The sequence below is a fragment of the Pelmatolapia mariae genome, linkage group LG1 (genome assembly GCF_036321145.2).
Source record: "Pelmatolapia mariae isolate MD_Pm_ZW linkage group LG1, Pm_UMD_F_2, whole genome shotgun sequence".
In the NCBI taxonomy this organism is placed as follows: domain Eukaryota; kingdom Metazoa; phylum Chordata; class Actinopteri; order Cichliformes; family Cichlidae; genus Pelmatolapia; species Pelmatolapia mariae.
The window spans coordinates 40670001-40677500 of NC_086227.1; the positions used below are offsets into that span (position 1 = coordinate 40670001).

A 7500-nucleotide genomic window follows, 5' to 3' on the forward strand; every position below is an offset into this window, starting at 1 on the left:
CATCAGCTCACTCCCCTCCTCTTTCCAGGGGGGTGGGGGGAACCCCTTTCTGAGGAGGGGATTCTGGAGGCGGAGAGCAGCGGTGGAGGCGGACTCAGCACTTTATCATCTCCTCTCTCTCTGTCTCTCGCAGGGCTCCCTGATCAGCGGCGAGTAGAATCGGAGCTGAAGCCGGCTTACGGCGCTGAGCACACCGTCACCATCACGCTGTCTAAGAAAGCACCCCCACCCACCTGCTGAGGTGACTGTCTGAGGTGACTCAGGGCTTTCAGGGGAGAGGAAGTGAGGCGGGGAAGGTGGAGGGAATAACTGTGAGTGGTTCGGGTATTTATAGGTCGCAGCAGTGTGGTGTGAATGAGTGAAGCTCAAGTGCAGGAGGAAGGAAGGAAGGAAGGAAGGAAGGAGAGGAGAAAAGATGGAGAGGAGGGGAAGTCTCTGCTGAGCCCATTATGATGTTGCGTGTATGGGGTGATGATGACGATGGTGTCGCTCCCTGAGCAGTTGGACATGCGAGGAGACTGCATGAGCATATCGACAGATAATTCCTCTGTAATCCCGTTAGTGAGCCGGTGTCGTGGTTCCAAGTCCAAGCTGCTGCGTCGCACCTCTGCTATCTCAGCCGTCTCTGCCGGTGCGCGGCCGGCCTGCGTTACGTAACATCGATACGCCCGTGCGTGTGACCTGACATAAAGGTGAGGGGGCAGGTCAGGCCGGTCGGGCCGGCCCGACGCTCCGAGGATGCGAGGTTAGTTCACCTAGCAGATATTTGTTGTTCAGCTGCGGAAATGCCTTTGCCTCATATCGGGAATATCTAGCCGAGGTGTAGAGGAACATGTTGCGTTGGTGTGTTAACAGCAGGCCCGATACATGCAGATTTATTTCAGCTGGTATTAAAGTGGGAACAGGGGCTGGGGTGGGGGGCTGAACTCTCCTCACATCACCTCTCGTGCTCTCCTCTGCCAATTTTGGATGCCGACACTAAACGGATCTGCAATAATTCAGATGGGACTGGGAATATATAGATGTGTGTGTGTGCGTGTGTGTGTGTGTGTGTGTGTGTGTGTGTGTGCAGCAGTGTGCCGTTGTAAAGTCAGGAATTATGGCAAAAAACGTCTGAATAATTTAGTGCTCACATTAATTTTCTGATGCCATTCTTCAGACTCTGACTGCGTCACTCTAACAAATGCGTATGTCGGAAAGTTCAGGGGATTTTGGAGAGTGCCTGTGAACAGTGAGTGATGGCAACCAGCCGGCTCTCAGCTCCCTCTTGTCTACCAACAGCTCCGTGTGAGCCCTGCGCGCCATATTCTTTTCTCAGAACTAACACGGCGGTGAATCGAAACAAAAAGGCCACATATTTTATTTATGTGTCAGAAGTGTGGTGAAAGGAGGGCCGGGGAGGGAGCGGGGCGTATCGCTCTATCTGCCGGCTGATATCACTCCACGAGTGCGGATCAATTCTCTCAGACAGAGGGAGATGAGAAAGGAGGAGGGAGGGAAGTAAGGAAAGCTGGAATGGCGGTCGTATCGATCGGTCAAAGAAATATAGCGTTGCGTGATTTGCTTAAACGTCCGCATAAACCTGAGCTGTCAGAAGTGGGCAGGCAAACCTTGACGTCGGGCCACGCGGGCACACGGAGTGTGGCTTTTCTGCTTGGCTAAGCTGTACACGGCCCTTTCCACTTCATGTGGACACGTGCCTTCTCAAACATGTGGCTTCAAATGACCAAAATCTTCTCATCAAAGTGCCTGCAGAGACCCGTCTCAGTGCAATGAGTCCACAGATCAGCTTTATGCGGAGCTTTGAGCACCGTCTCAAACTCCAGAGCTGAAAGTGACAAAAGCTGCAGTTCCTCTGACATCCAGCAGAGGCAGCAGTGAGTCGGTCCCCACAGGCTCCTTTCCAGCAGAAATAAACACGTTTACAGCCGGATACACAGCACGTCTACAGAGGAGGATGTTTCTGTCACTCAGCTGTTTAAACTGAGTTTACATGTTAGGGGCGTGGCCTCTTTGACTGACAGGTGCATGGTGGCACAGGTGGCTGTAGCTGCTAGCTGTCTGCCAACTTCACCTGAGCTAACTGCAACGTGTTTGTGCTGTTGGAGCATTTTTAATGACAACGTGACCAATAATATGGCTGCTGTGAGGTCACTGTACTAACAGACCGTCCAAGAAGGCGGAGCTCCAGTTTAGGTGAGTGAAATTCTAAGATTTTATTTCTAACACAGGTTCATTAGTGCTATTATAATCATATTTAAGACGCCTGGCAGCAGGGCTGATGTTCAAGTCACAGTTTAAGGCCAGAAACCAAAGAACACTCTCAGCATTTAAGCTTGTCTGTGGCAGACTTTGGACCAGTCTAACCCCAAATCTGTACCAGCACATCTAGAATCCCTGTAAACACGGCCATGCAGCTGCGCAGGCTCGTCACTACGTCAGCAGCTACAGCAACCTTAAGCTAAAACTTCAGCAAGACGTTTATCAGGCTGAGATGAACTTGTTTTATCTCAGAAATACTCAGAGAGCAACTTTGTGCCAGAGATTTGATAGTGAGTCCAGAACGGTCTCACTGGGGTGCAGAGACGAGCTCTGTTCCTGTCAGCGAATGCGTACCTGGCACAAGGACAAGAGTGGACGGGGGAATGAAATTAAAGAGCAGTTAAAGAAAACTGGAGAAAAGAGCAGAGAGTGTGCACGGGGCCATAAAGGGGATAGTTTAACCATTGATCGAGAGCAGCGGTGGAAATGGCAGCTGTAAATCAATTTTATCTTGGAGCAGCTAAAGAGTGTTTTCTAATGAGGTTAATGCCACGTAATGGCTAAATTCCTCTGCTTAAAAGATGCCCTCAAGGTGGTGGCGAGAGATAGATGTCGCCACAGAAAGCTTAACACCTCGCATTCAGCGCAGAGCCGAGGGACGCCGTTTCTTTCAGGGAGTTTCTCTCTTAAATCATTTTATTTGTCGGAGGGTTTCAGCAGCTCTTTACATCATCACCTTCCTCTGGGCGGCTTGTTTTATCAGCACACAGAGACGACCACGGACTACGCCGGCCGCTCGCTAAATTATTCATCTGCCGTCCACTTCAGGTGTGATGAGTTCCTCTCCAACCACAACTACAGCAACCAAAACAAACACGCGAAGCACTCAGAAATGGCCATCGGTCGGCTTAAACTCAGGCTGTGTGTGCGTCCTCCTGTTGCTGTAGATGCAGAGGCCTGGCTGGGACCGGCCCGTCACTCTGAAGCTGCTTGGCTCCAACCTAAGCCAGGCTCGGGTTATTTAGGCTGACCGCTGACAAGTCACGGCGTTCTCGTTGTTATAGCTGTGGACACAGATGTGTTTGATGGCAGCAGGCTAACCAATCTGCTGCCTGAGGTTATACATGAAGCAGTTTGATTGGATGCTCTTTGACGCTCCTCAGCCTGACCAACAGCCCTTTATGGCTGACACCTTCCTGATGTGAACATACTGGTTAGCGACTGGTCTGCAGCCAGTACTGGACTTTACCTGAACTGGTTCCAGGTATTTCAAATGTGGACCTTCAGGGAAACGGAGGCAGTCGAACGTTATTCTTTGGTTTCAGCGCTGGCGTATCGGGTAAATAACGCCACGTGGTAGCAGTGGCTCACAAAGTCTCGTCGCCATCATCTGATTTGCTCAGAAACCCCACACCAGAGCTAAGGGCGTGGTACTACTTTGGGCATTCAAAAAGCGATGAGGCTCACATACGCAGGTTAATTTTTCTCTGACGGTAATCACAGAGTGCACAACAGGAAAATAATACAAGCAAACACGTTTTCAGCCAGTACTTCTGTCTCCTCAGCCGGCGTAGGGCGAAGCACTTAGGGTGGAGCGATGAAATTCAACAACTGATACAACCTCAGCTGATATGCACAGGGATTCCCACAGCTTCCTGTATCTAGCCTAATCACAAGCTAGCTAGCTAGCATGTCAGCAGACGCAGACACGTTAAAATATTACATTACACAAATTACATTAGTTAGTAATGGAGGCGTGAGGAATCCTCTTTGTCTTCAGCGAGAGTGATCCAAGGAGTCTGTTAGCTGTAAACTAGACTCCTCCATAAGGTTGCTAATGGAAAACAGCTCCCAATCAGCAAGTGTTTTTTTGTGATTTGGACGCATTACGGGTGCATTGAACAATCGCATTATGGGAGCGGCTCGGAGGATTCAGGTGATGCCGAACAGGCTTCATGATTCCCCGTTATTAAGGAACCCATCACAGGCGCGCTCCATGTACTGCTGCAGCAGGATCTTAATTACATGTTATTAAAGCTCGAAGTCAAATCCAGCAGAGCACCTCCGCGCCGCCACGGCAGCTCTGACACTTTGGGCGTGGCTGGCGAAGGACGCTGTGAGTCCGCCGTGGGAACCTTTATGGGTGGAAGTGACTCAGTTTGCAGAAAGACCAATCAGAAGCCGTTCTTTTTGAGAAAGCCGACGGGCTCTTATCGCTTTTTTATTCGTCTTTGATTGAGTCACGAGGGACTCGTTCACGCCGAATGGTCTCCGCCACATTTGTCACGTGAGCCAATCAAAGGGCATCCTCACAAATGGAGACTAGCGGCTCCTTTCTTAAAGATATCTGAAGCTGAAGGCCGATCACTCTGACTCCAAACTGGTCCAGTAAACACTATCCAGTCCAATCAAATCCAGTCCTGCGGGTTTGGGGGCGGGGCCTTTGCGGTTGTTCGAGTTTTGGGGGTCTGCTGTGTGTAACAGCAGCTGGGTGGGTGCCAGGCCGTGCTGCATTGTAATGATCGATATGATTCACTTCCTCCATCAGTGACTGATTGGTTTATTATAGCACATGCGCTCATTCACCTCTGAGCTGTGTGTGTGTGTGTGTGTGTGTGTGTGTGTGTGTGTGTGTGTGTGTGTGTGTGTGTGATGAGCACATAAATCTGTTATGAGGCCAGATTTGAAAACGTGAATGCACAGGTGCTTTAAGGCGGTGCTCTGTGCAGCCATGGAAACACGAACGTGTGTGTGTGTGTGAGAAAATTGAGCACGACCGGCGTGCGGCATGAAACTTAAGGAAAGTTCATCTCCACAGACCTCTAGCATTGATCACTGGGGCCCTAAAGCTATTATCATGATCTAATTAGGTTTAACATAAGTCTGTGTCACGGCCCGGTGCAAGGCTGCCTTGTCCCCAATTCCACACTTTCACAGCACCCCAATTTAAAAATAGCACACATGCACCACATGAATACTAAGACTTTGTTTCATTTACACTTTAATGTCAGACTGAGGTCTGAGCAAAGAGAAATGATGTAATCCACGAGGCGCGGAGCGAGCGGGGGGGCGGTAACCTCCCAGGTTTCCCCTGTCGGTGCTCTGATGATCCATCAAAGGGAGAAAACACAGACTGCGTTTTGAAATGTTAATCTGGGATGATGTTGTGTTCATCACCATACTGTGGGCGTCGCTTTAAAGAAATGGGTTAATATTCATTTCTGAATTTCTTTCTTAAATGATTTATAAAAAATGCAAATCGGGGACAATGCGACGAGCGCTCAGGTGGCCCCGCTCTAAGATGGGAACGCCCCGCGAGCTCCAGCCTTCTGGGGACATGTTTGCACTGATATTGTCTTTGATTGGTTGTTGAGGCTTATTGTGACTGCACAGGGTCAGGGTCGGGTCCGGGTAGGGCGCTACCTTTAAATGAACGCTCTTACAGGCGAAAGGTGTCGGCATGACCACGAGCGGGTCATCAGCGACCGGGTGGAAGTTTAATCAGGCAGAGTGTGTGTCTGTGCTCGCGTGAGTCAGAGATGATCTGAATGCGAGCAGGAGGGGGAAGCCGCTGACCTAATAACGCGACCTTTAAGGTGTACCCATAAATAGAGCTGTCAAAGAAACAGCACCACTATAAGACACAGTGTTTAATGTGCTCTGTGTAGCTTATATGTGGGTTGAGGTGTTTTAATAATTACCTGCTCCGACACCTTATTCATTTTCAGCATGATTAGCGGTGGCGGCGGCGGTGTGCACGGCCGGCGCGGTGGGTGGCTGAATGCGAGTGCTTGCACACACACTGAACACTGTTTCCTCTTCACAAAGACACTTTTCCCTAATATTGTACAGTCTGTGCACCAGGGCCAGCCTCAGGAGCTGTGCAGCCCCCCCCGTACAGGGAAACACAAGTGCAAAAAAAAACGGCGTTAAGAGGAATCCCCTCCCTCTCTGCCGCTCCCGTGTCCTCTGTTATTATGAATAGTGGTAAGAGAGAAACGCATATCCCCCATTCAGATGCGTTCGTGGTTTCTGAAGGACCACTCTGGCCAAACGAGGACCCCCCCACCCCCCCTTTTGATTGATATGTGAAATCCGTCTCTCCCTGCAGCTCTAAAGGCAGACCCTGTGTGTGTCTGAAAGGTGCTCATTGTTGAGCAGAGACCACTTTGTCAAGAAACAATCCTGTTCCCAAGGAAGCTGAGCATGTCTTAAAAAAGATACAGGCCCTTATTGTGTACATTGGGGAACTTTAATTTTGTGTGTGAGGTCATTTTAATCCTGATTAATTTTTATAGTAGCGCTTGTAGTTCAATGGCTGGTCGCCCTAATGCTCCAAAGGAAGGAGCAAAATAAAGGAAGAATGGCAGAGAATGAAAATCCCACCCACAGGCCCACCGAACAATTCCGAACTTAAAGTGTCACGGAGAGCGAGGAGGAAGGGCGGGGGCCTTTGTTGATGGACACATTGGGATGTATTTAAGTTCTACAAAGGAGCGTCTCTGAATGGAGGCCTGATTTTTGCTACAAGGTTTAAGATGCACGGTCTAAGGGCGGATTTGCCACGGTGTAAAGTTTGCGTAATCTGCCACGGCAGCCTCTGAACCGGCGCCAAAGAGGAAAACGTGCGAGCTCCTCGGGTCCCTTCGACGACAGGCCTCTCGGACGTCGTCTCTCGTAGGCATGAGTTGAAACGTAAAGTCGGAGCCACCGAACGTCCAGTTAGCGGGCTTTCAGACGCTAGATAAACACATTTTATTTTGTGGGATTGTTCAAACGTTGCAGGAGGCTCGCTCATCGCCACCGCGGCTAAATGGAAACTGGATCTCGTTTGAGAAACGGTGGGGTGAGACAAAACAGCGTGATTCATAATGGTTATTTATGTACTGTGTAGCTGAAGCCCAGCAGGGGGGCAGAGGCACGGTCTTAACTAAGTACATCTTCCTCTGCTTAGTTTCTCCTCGGCTGGGCTCGCCGCCGATCTTCTGATATCGCCGCAGTGTTTTGATCATCCCCAAAATAACGAGTGCAGGAGTCTGCTGGACTGGAGCAAAGAAATTAGGTGCATTCAAACAAGTTTCAGCAGAGTCGGCGGAGGCAGGCGGAGGCAGGCGGAGGCACACGGCTCCGCTTACCTCCACTTTGGCGACCCCCCCACATTCCAGCAGACAGACACAGACAAACAAAGAGCGGCAGTAACCACGACTGCATTTACAGCCAGAACCAGACTCTAACTTT

The 7500-nt window shown here is 50.1% G+C and overlaps 1 protein-coding gene across 5 annotated transcripts in view; it reads left to right on the forward strand.

Moving 5' to 3' along the window:
- Positions 1 to 7500, forward strand: part of znf536 (zinc finger protein 536) — a 180787-nt gene that overhangs the window by 38917 nt on the left and 134370 nt on the right. The window contains exon 3 of one of the 5 annotated variants that reach the window (XM_063481303.1): positions 134 to 254. The exons of 2 other annotated variants lie outside the window; for them this stretch is intronic. The gene's annotated coding sequence lies outside the window, so the exon portion shown is untranslated. Of the gene's footprint in view, positions 1 to 133; positions 255 to 430; positions 746 to 7500 lie in introns of those variants that run through there. 2 more of the 5 variants (XM_063481285.1, XM_063481310.1) reach the window with 2 other exon arrangements.